General features: G+C 43.0%; 1 pseudogene; it reads right to left on the minus strand.

The window, feature by feature from the left end:
* The window catches only part of LOC111152425, a 37,955-nt pseudogene extending 25,037 nt beyond the window's left edge, over positions 1–12,918 (minus strand).
* Between the last annotated feature and the right edge of the window lie 2,265 nt (positions 12,919–15,183).

Genomic DNA, 15,183 nt, shown 5'->3' on the forward strand with positions numbered 1-15,183 from the left:
GGAGGTCTTTCTACGCTCATTGATCTGGGGGGTATCCTCTCTGCCTGTAGGACATGAACACTTGTTCCATTCCCCAAATAGAGAAATTCTCAGCTAGGATTTGCTCAACCATATCTTCTAGTCCTCTCTCTGTCCACCTGCTCAGGAATCCCAACAATTCTGACATTGGAACATTTCATGGCATTATTTATTTCCCTAATTCTGTTTTCATGGCTTCTAAGATGTTTGTTCCAGGCCTCCTGACCCTTCTTTCCTAGCAGTTTGTCTTCTAAGTCACTATAATTTGGGAACCAAAATGGTGGTTTTCCTTGTGTCTCTGCAGTGTGGGTTTACCAGAATATTGGATCTTGTGGTAATAGACCTTTACTCAGGAAAAAAAAAAAAAAAAAAAGAAAGAAGGAAAGAAAAGAGAACTTTATTCAGGCTGCCATTCTCTTATTTGTGATTACATATTTTTTTTCCTGCTTGAAAATTTTAGCTATTGTGGTAGTAATACCAAAATATTAGTAGAGTCCTTCTAGAGAATTGCTGGCGATTTGACTTTGAGCAGATGCATAAGGGTGTGGAGCTGTGTGCTCTGTAGTTAGTCACTATTTTACTTTAAAACACTTGAGTTTCATCAGGTGCTTTTCTCAAGAATCAGTTATACAACCATGTCGATTGCTAATGGACTGAAAGCAAAACCAGTGACTTCTCTTAGGTTCTCTTCTTGCAGGAAAATGCAGGGTTGAAAAAATTCAGGCCTCTGGGACATTTCAATTTTTTATTACAATTTACTCGATGCACACAATTATTATGTATGCTCAACATTTTTCTTCCTGTGGAAATAAAGTGTTGTTTTGTGCTGCTGTATATTCTACTACCCACCAGAAAAGACTCTGGAGAGCAGTTGTAGAAGTCCCAGGTATGGGACTGGCTGCTCTGGTGGTGAATGTAAGGGCCTACTTAGCCAGAGTGAGCCTTTTTGTTGTTTATGCAGTAAACTTAGATTGACCCTGCCCCCACTTCCCCCGAGGAACTTACTTAGAAACAAGTGTGGGAAACCAGTAAACCTATGGCGGACCAGCCCCTGATAACAGAGCCCATATACCAGGATGTGTCAGGTCAGGGGGAGGTAACAGAGCCCAGAATGCAAGGATGAGTCAAGCCAGGTGGAGACATCCAATCAGGAAAGCACCTCCCTAACCACCAAAGAATGTGGGCCCTGCCTTTTGGGTGCCTTTTGGGTGCCAATTCTGACCAGAGTGATAGACTAGTTCAAATAGCTACTATAGGGTGAATTGTAATTCAATTGGCCACCTGTGTGTGGCCAGGCTCAAACCCATGGCCTTTACTCTATAAAAGTTAGTCTCTGAGGCTGGGAGGGGTCGCCTTCTCTGTGAGAGGCAGCCCCGGCCGGTTGATTTGATTCTTGATGCTTGGCGCAAAATAAAGCTTTGCTTGACCTTTGATTTGTATCGGTCTCGTCCTTTTGTCCACAGACCCTTCAGTGAATGAATTTGGCTGAGGCAGGACACAGGAAATACAAGTTTATTGAATATGGTGCAAGGGAGCAGGGGGCAGGACAGCAAAGGAGATACTGTCAGCCAGGGGGCAGTGGTGGTGGGGCTATAGGGAAGTGGGGCAGTGAGGAGGTATGGAAATGTATGGAACTTTTCTTTTTTGGTACCTCTGCCCAGCCATAAGTAGCCCATTGGTCAGAAGCTAGGGCTTCTGGCTGTTTCGAGATGGGTTTCCTGATGTGCCTGAAAGTGCCCTCTACACCAGGTTTTAAAATACGTGAAAGTGCACAAAAATGAATTTATAAATAATTACTGTTTGTACAATTCTTCACAACAAACTGTTGCTTTGGCTTCCAGCAGGGGAAGCTGGAGATAAGCAATAGTAGAGCTTCCAGCGTGGACATGTGTGCAACTTTCGGGGATCCACTGGAGACTTTGACAGGGGATGGAAAGTGAAGGAGAAATGATTGAGAGACAGTTCATGCTGAGGAGATGGGAACAAAATGTGGACATGCCCGAGAAATAGTAAGTTCTGTGCCAGTTAGGCCATGGATTGATTTTATGTCAAGTCATTCTACAAACAGACATTAAATTGGACCAGACAGAAAGTGGGATTTTGTCACCTGTGTATCTGAAAAGGTATTAACTTGTAAAGATGTCATTGCTGCCAACCAAAAATCAAGAGTATTTGAGAATGACTTTGAAAAGAGACCCTGAGACCTTATGGTGTCCTTGTAAAATCTAACCATTGCAGAAATACTTGCCTTGTATTAAAATTAAAGAGTATACACTAATGTTTTTAAAGAGTTTGCCTATGGCTAATTTCCACACCTGAAATTCTTGGACTCTGTTAGTTGCATACCTGGAAATTAAATGTTTGAGCCCTCCCTTTGCTTCAATTTAATATTTGGTGCTCCTTGGATTCAATTTAATATGTTGAATGTTTTCAATTTGATTTGTGGTTAAGGCTCTAGCATTTTCTACTTCTTTGCAAATTTCTTAAAGCAGAATTTTTTGCATGTTTTTCTGCCTTCAGGTAAGGCAAAGTTTCTTTTCTTTTTCTTTTTCTTTTCTTTCCTTTTCTTTTTTTTAATATCAAAATAGGCATTCAGTTATTTATTTCATGTCCTCCACAGTATATGTGGGCAGTGTTTATGTATTTCTCATTCATCATTATATTCCCAGCACTAGATCAGTGTCTGGCTTATAATCACCACTCAAGAATATCTGTTCATTGAAAGATAAACAGACTTCATAAGCACAGAGAAGAATTTGATGGTTGTCAAGAGGGAGAAGGTAGGAGGAATGGGCAAAATAGGAGAAGGGGATTAAAATTTTAGGATAGGAGGAGATTTCTTAAACAGGACACAAAAAGCATCAATCATAAAAAAAGACTGAAGAGGTGGACAACATTGAAATTAAAAACTTCTTTCATAAAAAAGCACATTAAGACAATGAGAAGGCCAGGCCCAGAGTGGGAGATGATGGTTATAATACATATAACTGGCAAAGGACTCACATCCAGATATATAAAGAAAGATCCAAATCAGTGAGAAATAAAGATTGGCAACCCAAACTTTAAAAAATTGCCATGAGGCTAGAAAGTACTAATGAGGGCATCAGAAAGGCCTACCGACAGATGGACAGATGCTCCACCTCCTTTTTAGGGAAACATACTGGAAGCATGAGGAGATGGCCCTGAGCACCACCAGAGTGGTCAAAACTACAAAGCTGACCAGGATGTGGTCTGAAGCCTTGATGGGGTGTGAATGGAAGACCATTTCTGAGCACTGTCTGCATTTGCTGTACAGCTAAATACTGGCATACCCAGCGATTCCAGAACTAGGTGTGCCCCCAGAAAGTGCATTTGTATGTGCACCAGAAGACACATACAAGAATGCCTGCAATAACATTATTCATAATTGTCTCAAACTGGACTCATTCCAAATTCCAAAAACAGTAGGACAAAGAAATGTGTATATTCAAACAATGGACTACCATAAAGCAAGCACGACACAAAATATTACATATTGTGTAATTCCATTTGTATGAAGCTTAAAAATCAAGAAATACTAATCAGGACAGTGATGACTTTGGGTAGAAGTAGTGTACTTCGAAGGTACTTGGTCTAGATGGTGGTCACCAAGTTGTGTTTATTTTGTGATAATTCAGTGAGCTGTAAAACTTGTGACTTATATACATTTATATATGTGTGTTATATTTCAATAAAAAGTTAAGAAAAGTTTAAAAAATACTCATTAACTAATGAATGGATTAACAAATGAATATTAAGAAAGGTTTTCTTTCTGATTTAACTGGGGCATCAGCTGAACTTTGGCACTGTCCCTTACCATGATTAGTGAGTTAGTTAGTAAGTATGTGACCTGGGTTTGTAAATTGTACTTGCTTGTTGCATTGATGTTTGCCTGTAGTGATTCTTTGTTTGTTTGTAAAATATTCACCTTGGGCTGAAATTAGCAGATGCATTTTGTGCAAACTACTCCCAGATTTTAAAGCTTGTAATAAATTTGAAATGTATGGTTTTTTAATGTCTTTTTGAGTTCTCATAATTAAGTTTTGATCACTCTTTATAGTAGAGTGGCTAACACATGGTAAAAAAAAAAAAAAGACAAAAGAAAGAGGACTCCCATTCTTAAAGCTCATCAGCTCAGACAGACGAGCAGATGTATTTCCCCCCTACCAACACAAAGTGAAATTAGGGAGTCCATTTCAGACCAGAGAAGACAGGGAATGTCCTTGAAACAAAAGGAGTTTTGACTCCTGCGTGGGAAAATTCCTTCAGGGCCCTGTTCTGAGGTAAACTAACCAATAATTGGCTCCAATTATCATAACCATTAACCAGTAAATGAATGAGGAAGAAGGCCCCACATACAAGAAGAATAACCTGGATCTATTAAGAGGAAGAACAGTGAAAGAGTCAGTGTCCCCTTCATTAGCTTCCTCTGGCAAGCTGTGTTTTTAGGAGGAATAGGCTTATTTAGACATCATCATCCAACATGTCAGAAGGGGGACTATTAGCCCAGTGAGTGGCCAAACATATTCTGTCAAGGTCAGATCCTGATTTAGGGTCATGAAGGCCTGGACATAGGGTACCTCAGTCCATTTGCTCTATTTTGTGCATAAGAGGTCTAAATGGTAGATTGTATTGAAACTCAGCGTCTCATTAATTGGCCATTTTTCCTCATCTAATAAGGAGTACTGAGGCCATAAATGGTTACCGAGAAAATCAGTCTTGTCTTTCTTAAATCTTGTGATCTGAATTGATGCTAGTGGGTTAAAAGACACCCCAAGGGAGAGCCCTTGGGACTAAAGGAGAAGATCCCATGTTCCTATAGAAGCAGAGAAGGTCCATTAGCAAAAAAATCCCCCATACTCCCCTGTGACGTCCTATGCAGGATATGTCAGAGGTTCCCAGTATCAAAGTGACTGGTGGTGTGCCTAGAACAAAACTGCTGTGAACACTTCCAGCCTTGTAGGAGGGATGTAGGACAGATACTGTTGCCCCCCACCCCCCCATAGCATTCTAGACTACAAATTGGTGCTGGTGAATTAGCTGAAATCCATGACATGCCACGAAGAACCTGCCATTTTTAACCTGTGGAAAACACTAGAAAAGTTTTACGAGGAGAAATTACCCAACAGTGTGATTCAAGCTGTGATTAGAGGACACTGATGAAAAGTTGTAAAGATAGAAATCCATCATGGTCTAAGTAACATCCCAACGCATGTAGTCTTCAGAGCCAGCTTCCCTAGGAAACAGCCCTTTGCTGGGTTTTAATCCAGTTTTGGCTGGCTCTCAGTGGAGGTCTTTTGGCCAGAAGTGGCTAGATAAGTGATGTGGAAGAGACCACATTGGACCGATGAGGAGGAAACTTAACAGGAGAGATTTAAGGTTGGCAGGCATCCTAGTAACTTAGATGGCTGTCCTGTGCCCAAGAAAGACAGCTTTGTATTAAGATAGGAATAAAGAGGGGCACCTGGGTCGCTCAGTGGGTTAAAGCCTCTGCTTTTGGCTCAGGTCATGATCCCAGGATTCTGGGGTCGAGCCCCACATCAGGCTCTCTGCTCAGCAGGGAGCCTGCTTCCACTTCTCTCTCTCCTTCTGCCCGCCTCTCTGCCTGCTTCCACTTCTCTCTCTCCTTCTGCCCGATCTCTGCCTGTCAAATAAATAAATAAAAATCTTAAAAAAAAAGATAGGAATAAAGAGAAGACATCAAGTTTCTGGGTCTTATTACCATTTCAGCTAGGGTACCAGCTTCCAGTCAACATGTAGCCTTTTTCCCTCCCCTTAGAGAAGCCATGGGCTACAGGGTTGCAGTTTGAGCAATTGACATGAAGGTGTTCCAATAACACCTTATTCCCGGAATAGCCCCTGAAATGGAAGCACAGGAAGCGAACTTTGCACTGAGCTTGAAGTCCAGATAAGAAGAAAGGCCCCCTAGCAACAGCAATTAGACAACAAAGGGAAATAAAAGGTATCCAGATTGGCAAGGAAGAAGTCAAACTCTCTCTCTTTGCAGATGACATGATTCTTTATATGGAAAACCCAAAAGACTCCACCCCCAAAATACTAGAACTCATAGAGCAATTCAGTAATGTGGCAAGATACAAAGTCAATGTACAGAAATCAGTGGCTTTCTTATACACTAACAATGAAAATACAGAAAGGGAAATTAGAGAATTGATTTCATTTACTATAGCACCAAGAACCATAAGATACCTGGGAATAAACCTAACCAAAGAGGTAAAGCATCTGAACTCGAGGAACTACAGAACACTCATGAAAGAAATTGAAGAAGACACAAAAAGATGGAAGACCATTCCATGCTCTTGAATTGGAAGAATAAACATTGTTAAAATGTCTATACTGCCTAGAGCAATCTATACTTTTAATGCCATTCCGCTCAAAATTCCACCAGTATTTTTCAAAGAGCTGGAGCAAATAATCCTAAAATTTGTATGGAATCAGAAGAGACCCAAATCACTAAGGAAATGTTGAAAAACAAAAATAAAAGTGGGGGCATCACGTTACCTGATTTCAAGCTTTACTACAAAGTTGTGATTACCAAGACAGCATGATACTGGCATAAAAACAGACACATAGACCAGTGGAACAGAGGAGAGAGCGCAGATATGGACCCTCAACTCTATGGTCAAATAATCTTTGACAAAGAAGGAAAAAATATCCAGTGGAAAAAAGACAGTCTCTTCAATAAATGGTGCTGGGAAAACTGGACAGCTATATGTAGAAGAATGAAACTCAACCATTTTCTTACACCGTACACAAAAATAAACTCAAAATGGATAAAAGACCTCAACGTGAGACAGGAATCCATCAGAATCCTAGAAGAGAACATAGGCAGTAACCTCTTCGATATCAGCCATAGCAACTTCTTTCAAGATATGTCTCCAAAGGCAAAGGAAACAAAAACCAAAATAAACTTTTGGGACTTCATCAAGATCAAAAGCTTCTGCACAGCAAAGGAAACAGTCAACAAAACAAAGAGGCAACCCACGGAATGGGAGAAGATATTTGCAAATGACAGTACAGACAAAAGGTTGATATCCAGGATCTATAAAGAACTCCTCAAACTCAACACACACAAAACAGATAATCATATCAAAAAATGGGCAGAAGATATGAACAGACACTTCTCCAATGAAGACATACAAATGGCTATCAGACACATGAAAAAATGTTCATCATCACTAGCCATCAGGGAGATTCAAATTAAAAGCACATTGAGATACCACCTTACACCAGTTAGAATGGCCAAAATTAGCAAGACAGGAAATACGTGTGTTGGAGGGGATGTGGAGAAAGGGGAACCCTCTTACTCTGTTGGTGGGAATGCAAGTTGGTGCCGCCACTTTGGAGAACAGTGTGGAGATTCCTCAAGAAATTAAAAATAGAGCTTCCCTAGGACCCTGCAATTGCACTACTGGGTATTTACCCCAAAGATACAGATGTAGTGAAAAGAAGGGCCATCTGTACCCCAACGTTTATAGCAGCAATGGCCACGGTCGCCAAACTGTGGAAAGAACCAAGATGCCCTTCAACAGATGAATGGATAAGGAAGATGTGGTCCATGTACACTATGGAGTATTATGCTTCATGGTAGGAACTGGAAGAGATTATGCTGAATGAAATAAGTCAAGCAGAGAGAGTCAATTATCATGGTTTCACTTATTTGTGGAGCATAACAAATAGCATGGAGGACAAGGGGAGATGGAGAGGAGAAGGGAGTTGAGGGAAATTGTAAGGGGAGGTGAACCATGAGAGACTATGGACTCTGATAAAGAATCTGAGGGTTTTGAAGGGGCGGGGGGTGAGAGGTTGGGGGAACCAGGTGGTGGGTTAGGGAGGGCACGGATTGCATGGAGCACTGGGTGTGGTGCAAAAACAATGAATACTGTTACGCTGAAAAGAAATAAAAAATTAAAAAAAAAAGAAGAAAGACCCCATGTTGGGCACCAAAATGATGTGAGACTGGTGAACAAATGGTCAAGATATGATTTTTAAGAGTTTTCCATGCAAAAGGTAGTCATATTAGATAGAGCACAGGGACAGGACCCATGGGCAGAAAGAGCTGCACAGAGATTGTGAGCTATGACTGTTCTTATACTTTTTAGTTTTGGGGATAAGGGATAGTGCAAGTCTCAAAGGAATTTGGAAGCAAGGCTTCTAGGACTTTGAGGAGGCAGCTGCTCTTAAGATAAAGTTATTTACTACTTTCTAGTAAAACATTAATCCTGAGACCCTTCGGATGTATATTGGCGGACCAATGTTCGTAAGGTAATGCAATCATATTTTGGGTGGGGCTGTTTATGGTTATCACAGGGAAGTAAAACTAAAAAGAACAAAGCTATAGTGGTCAAACATGAAAGGAAGTCCTTGAGGGAGCTGCTGAAGTGTTGTAATCTGTAAGCCTGTAATCTATGAGCCACAGAAAATTCTAGGTTTTGTTCTGTTTTCTCTCATCATGTATTTACCCAAAGATAATGAAAATACAAATTTGATAGGCATAAACACCCCCATATTTATTGTAACATTATTTATAATAGCGAAGATATGGAAGCCATCTACCAGTCCATTGACAGATGGACAAGGGGAGGTAGTATATATAAACACAACAGAATTGTATGCAGCCAGAAGAAAGGATGAGATTGTGCTATTTGTGATAACATGGATTGATCTAGAAGATTTTATGCTAAGTGAAAGAAGTCAGTCTGGGAAAGACAAATACTGCATGATTTTATTCATATGTGGAATACAAAAAGACCAAATGAATTAGCAAACAAACGAAAGGCAGAATCAGACCTGTGAACACAGAGTACAAACCCCTGCTTGCCAGAGGGGAGATGGAGTGCGGTGTGGGCCAAAGTGGGTGAAGAGAATGAGAGATAGGCTCCCAGTTAGATGATAGGTACACCTGTGGAGAGCATGGAATAATGTTAAACTTGTTGAATTAACGTGTTGCCATCTGAAAAAAAAAAAAACAACAAACAACATTGTCTGTCAATTACACTCAGATAAAAATGAGCCATAAAAAATTAAAATAAATTAAGCTTTACCTTATTAGAGGTTTTTAAAGGGTGGGTTTAATACTTTCTACCAAGTGGCACATTACAAATTCATAATTATTTTTACCTTAGCCATTGTTTTAAAGCCTAGGTAGTTATCTGGAAGTGTCTCAAAAGCACTTGAAGCTATTATATGCTATTATATTATGGTGCTAATAGGTATTATATGGCTGTTCAAGTAGAAAATGCAATCTTAACACCCCACTAGATAATTTATTTTGAGCAAGAAAAATCATTCATGGCCAGTGAATAGTGTTTATTAACAAATAGCTGGACCGTGAGTCTGATGAACTGGCAGTGTGTGGGTGGGGGGAGTGAAGTTTGCTGTTTGGTGTCTTTCCTGCAATGTCTCCAGGTGTCTTTCCAGTGTCCTTCAGGAAAATCCTCCCTGTGCTTTGTCATTCTTTCCCCTCCTCTTCAACATGGGATCCAAGGGTCAGCATTCAAGGGAGATAAGCTTTCTGGCCCAAAAATGCTGGGCCATTGTTGAATCCAACCTCCCCTTCCTTCTCCTCTCTCATCCTGAGTTGTGTGGAGCTGGGGGCTGGGCTGGGCTCGAGGACTGGGGTGTGTGTGGGGGCAGTGTTGGTGCAGCTCCAGCCCTCCTTCTTCTAGAAAGTTCCTGGATGAAGACTTATTAGATGACAGGGCTCATGTTTTTCTTCATCTCTGTTGCATGTGTGAGAATGAAGTGTCATAGGAACAACTTGTGTAGCCCAGGTCCTGGTACTTACTAGGTACTCAATAAATTTGCTACCCCCCCACCCCCCCCGTTCTTCAGTGAAATTCCCCTAATGTCTCTCAGGCCTTGAGGAGTATCCCTGTTGGGCAGGGAATGTTGGTGGGAGTAGGGGATGGACCTGGAGATTAATATTGGTCCTTGTTCATTCATTATTTTTCAATTAAGATGGGTTTTCCCAATACTCCTGACTCTAAGTGGATATTGGCAGAAATGCACATTTGGGGATAACAGCTTGGGATGTGTTCAGGTATATCCAGAAGTCCTGGGTTTGCCCAGAGTTTTTATATGTCCAACCAGACATCTAGGCAGAAATTCCCATGCCTTGATGGGTCAGTTTTTGTTTCATTAAAACAAATGTAGCAGATCATTCAGAATAATCAAGAATGAACACAGGCTGAGAGAGGCTTTGCTGGGAACAAGGCCATGTCGTTGCGCCCAAGCAGGAAAACGCAGGGGAACAACAGGACAGGGTGTGTGTGATGGGAGCCACAGTGTCCTTCAGGAGAATGTAATCTGACTCTTATGTTTCTCAGTGATTCCCTGGTCATATTGAGGGATCAGGAGAAGAAAAGCATACAGAAGCTGTAATGTCATTCAGGGGAGGGACCTGAGTCTGGGCCCTGTGCCCCTGATCCTCTGTGGTGGCCTGTGACTCATGCAGAACTGGAGGAGGCCCCTGTGCTGAGGTGGAAAGGGTCTGGACCTGTGGGCAGAGCAGGCTGGGAAAGTTTCCAAAGGGCTGGGAGGACTTTTCTGACATCAGGGTTGTGGGGCCCCCAACCCCATCAGCATACTGAGCAGTAAGAAAAGCTGTGCTCCTGCTGGGGACTGTTGCCAGCCCTGAGCCATGCTGTCTGCTCTGAGGCCCAGACCTGTGGGCTGGCCCTGCCTCCTCTCTGGAGGTGTTCACCTGCCTCCTTGCCCTGTGTCTCCCCAGCTCTGAGGAAATGGAGGATTGCTGCAGGGGCTCTTTGCTCTCCCATCTCCCCTCCCTGCTCTTCCTCTTCCAGCTGCCTGCTGGGGGCTCTGCAGGTGAGTGTGTCCCCCCCACCCCCACTGTGTCTCCATGGAGTTGGTGAGAGCACCTGCTGGTGTTTCCATCAGGACAGATGGCTATTGGTGGAGGCCCTGGCTCTAGAAAGATTCTCATGAACTTCCAACTGCTAGTAGTATCTAAATTTTTTTTCTTAAGGATTTTATTTATTTATTTGAGAGAGAAACAGTGAGAAAGAGCATGAGAGGCGAGGTCAGAGGGAGAAGCAGACTCCCCATGGAGCTGGGAGCCCGATGCGGGACTCAATCCCGGAATGCGGGATCGTGACCTGAGCCGAAGGCAGTTGCTTAACCAACTGAGCCACCCAGGCACTCCAGTAGTATCTAAATTTTAAAAAGATTCGCAAAATGTAAACAAGGACCAGGGACCATGACGCTTGTCTAATGAGGAGTTTATGTCTTAAAAACGAAAAATGTGAATTTCACCATGAAAAGTGTGAATATAAATTTGCCTCAATTTCTTGTTTCCTGGCTTTGCTGGTATCTAAGCAGTTATTCTCTAATTAATTCCATGTACCCACAGATATTTAGAGGGTATGGAGTATGTGTTTGGTAGTAGTCTATGTACAAAGCTGACAGAATCCCTAGCTTCAAAGAGTTTACATTCTGTCAAGAGACAGCAAACCACAATGCCATATAATTTACATCTGTTAGAGGAGTGGAGAGCATGGGACAAGGAAGTAGAGCAGGTGGGGCAGTTGTAGGGGCAGGAATTGCTGTGGGCAGGCAATGGTGCTCCATAAGGTGACCAGTGTAGGCAGTGAGATGGAAACGAAGATGTGGAGGAGGTGGGGTACCAGCCTGTGAGGATCCCAGTGGAAAGAGTGTCTCCGCAGGGATGAAAAGCCAGAGCAAACCTAGCTGAATGCTTGGGTGATCAAGGAGCAGAGGAGGCGAGTATTGGCTGGGGCAGACTGAATCAGAAGGAGAGAAGCAGGAGTTGAGAGTCGGAGAGCTCTGTGAGGTCTTCCTCTTGCGATTTCAGACCATGTGGGGAACTGGGGAGCCATTGCAGGGCTTTGAGCCAAGTAAGGACATGGTTTTACTTACATGTTAAAAGGGTCACATACATGGTGTTGGGGAGAGGATAGTCCCAGGGAGACTAGTCACTGTCATCCCCCAGGTGAGACCGATAACTCAGCCACATTTGAATAGCACAGGAGGTGATAAATCGCTCTTCAGAGGTCCAGCAGGGCTGGTCTTGCAGAAGATTGTTTCATGGCTTGTCCACATCCTCAGAAGGTCGAGGGCTGTCGGGAGTGGTGGTGGAGTGAACCTTCTTCTGTAGCTAGTACTGTTTTGATTCCTGTGACCTACAGAATAGGGGAAGATTTTAATGGAAGCAGCTGTGGGCTCCAGTTTTCAGTTCACATGGAATTCAGCAGAGGAAAAACACATGTACAGAAATAATAAACTTAGGAGCAGGTGTGAGAAATTGCTGGGTGTGGACCCATGAGCAGAGAGTTCCCACCTAGGCCACAGTAGTGCTTTTTGGTGCATTTTCAGTCCTGTCCTAAGAGGAGGCAGGTTAGAGCTGTGGTTCTCAGAGTGTGGCCCCTGGAACATCAGTATCCGCATCCCCATCACCTCCTTAGAAATGTACATTCTTGGACTCACTCCAGACCTACTGAACCAGGAGCTCTGGGGGTGGAGCCCAGCAGTCTGTGTTTCAGAGGCCTTCCTGGTGATTGTGATGCCTGTGGAAGGTTAGAACCACTGAGTTAGAGAGTTCATCATGGAAAGACTTGGAGCAGGGAGCACAGGCTGCTGAGGGAGTCTCTTTGACACGATTTCTGGGTCTCAAAAATTGTGGTAGGATGGTCTTGCCCTGATTCAGAATGGTCAGAGCTGAGTCCTCCGGTCAAGGCCTCCTGCCTGACACTTACCTCCTCCTGCCTGGGACTCCCAACTGACAGTGTGCTCCCTGCCCCTGGCCTTTCTCACTCCTATGTCTGTGTCCACAATGGAGTTCATGGCCTCACTGGCGAAGACCTTCCTCACCTGGGAGGAGGCCATCCTGCACATCCGTAATGTTCAGGCTTTTGGCAACAGGCTGTATTCCTACTTCTTCAGACAAGGAAGCTTCAGTTATTCAGTATAAATATATAGAACCTGTACTAAGAACCAGGTTCCCTTTTAGATACCTGGACATCAGTGAACCAAAGAAAGATCCCTGCACTGCAGCATTTATATTCTAGAGGCAAAAAATAGATAGATGGATGGGGGATAGAGGATGTTAGATGTTAGTGAAGTGGGCATTTTGAAGAGAGGATATCTGCGGGCGAGAGTTCCAAGAAGAGGAACACTCATATGAAACACTTGAGGAAGGAGGGTGGCTGGTGAGTCTGGTCACACAGGGAGTCCACATAGGTGGTGAGAGAGGTGAATGGGAGGGTGGGGAGAAGTGACAATCTTGGAATAAAGAGGTGCTCCTGGTCCATGGGCACAGAGAAGAAATTGATCATGAAAAGCTCATGAGGAGGACACACTTGAGCAGGTACCTGAGTGAAGCACATAGTGTTCCAAATAGTCGTGCAGGTTGATGGCCTGGACCATCAGGAGCACAGAGAGCATGGTTACTTTGGTTATGACAGTTAACCAAATAGTCCAGAGACTGGAATGTGTGTGCTCTGTGGGGCACAGGTATGGAATTTGGGGTGGAAGTGGACAGGGATTTTGGGGGCGGGGTGGAGGCAGATGTCAGCGTAGAGAAGTGTTTGTGTGCTGTGTAATGGAGTTTGGATGCAGACCTAAGGAAATTTTAAACAAGACTGTGCAGGGGTTTGCTTTAACAGCATGAAGGATGGAGACTGGAGGCCGGATGTAGATACACAGAAGAAGTTTGGCTGTCTGACTCCATATAGGAGCAGCTGGATGGAAGAGGAGGCGTCTGGCTTCAGAGAGATTTGGAAAGTAGACTCAACTGAGTGTGTAGGTTTGGGGACAGAATTTAGAGGTGCAACAGAAGACTACAGAGGGTCCCAGGGTTTCTCTTTGGCTATTTGTTTAATAATAGTAGAAATATTGGTAAATATGTGTTATTTGCCAATTGTTGTCATGTTGCTGTGTAACACACAGCCACAGAAATCTTAGTGGCATATAGCCATTTATTTAACTTGGGTATTTAGGGAGTTTAGCTCATCTAGGCTGTATTTCTCTACTCTTAACTGGGCTTCCTTAACCATCTTTGTTCATTTCGGGAAAATGTCACTAAACACACATCTCCCAAACAAGAAATCTTCTCCACAAGGATAGTAGGAAAAGAAATAATTTTTATTATTTCTATTTTTTATTTATTAGCATTAACTACAATGTGATGTGCATCACAGAGATTCTTTCAAGAGATGCAGAGACAAATAAATGTCACCCTTTTCCATGACTATGCAGTCACAACTCATTACATACATGCTCTCAGGATAGATAGTTACTAGCTCTGAAGTCAGCACCATTTGTCACAAGCAGTTCATGCTATGTTTACTTGGCAGTCAGGGTGATCATTGTGTTAGCTAATTGGCTTTATCTGGAAGGAAACGAAATTCTCCCATGTTTATGACAGGAGGTGATTTTCCATGTGGATCCTGGTACCCACTAAGTTTAGGTTCCTACCCTGGCACAGAAAGGGGGAGAGAAGGGTGCTGTCTTCTTTGTTATTAACAGTTCAAAGACAGGGTTCCCAGGTTCTTGAGAAAGACATTCCAGGATCACAAAGCTGGCAAAAGTCCTGTGTAGTTTTCACATTTCAAAAAGAATAGAAAGCATTCACAACACAAGTTTCCTCAAGTAAATGCTGCAAGAAAAGGATGGGAAGGGACTCTCTGTCCTTATTTTCAATAGGGACAGTGAGTTCATACCTTTAATTTTTATTTGTCCTGACAGTGGATCTTGGCTGGGGTTGCTCACATGGGTGTTGTCCAGTTGGCTGGTGGCTGGTCTAGAACAGCTACATCTGAAAGGTTGTGTTAGCTTGAGCATGGGCCTCCTGTGGCAGAGGGCAAGGCAATGACATAAGCAGTTTCCAACCTCTGCTAGAGTCACATTCCCTGAACTCTCAGTGGCTGAGTCAAGTCACAGGTTGGAACCCAGAAGCAGAGTATGAAGGCATTAACAATATGTGGCAGAGGGCTCGCTGGATGTAAAGAAGGCTGAAGGATTGGGGATATTTTAATCATCGTCCTATCACAGATGGGTCCAAACATGAATTAGTTCAGGATTTGAGTCTGAAGTATCTGTGAGGAATGGCAGAGCTAACCCCCAAGGATATGGATATTTGGGAAGGAGCTC

Source organism: Enhydra lutris, unplaced genomic scaffold, assembly GCF_002288905.1.
Source record: "Enhydra lutris kenyoni isolate GAN:26980312 unplaced genomic scaffold, ASM228890v2 scaffoldscaffold28, whole genome shotgun sequence".
Classification (NCBI taxonomy): domain Eukaryota; kingdom Metazoa; phylum Chordata; class Mammalia; order Carnivora; family Mustelidae; genus Enhydra; species Enhydra lutris.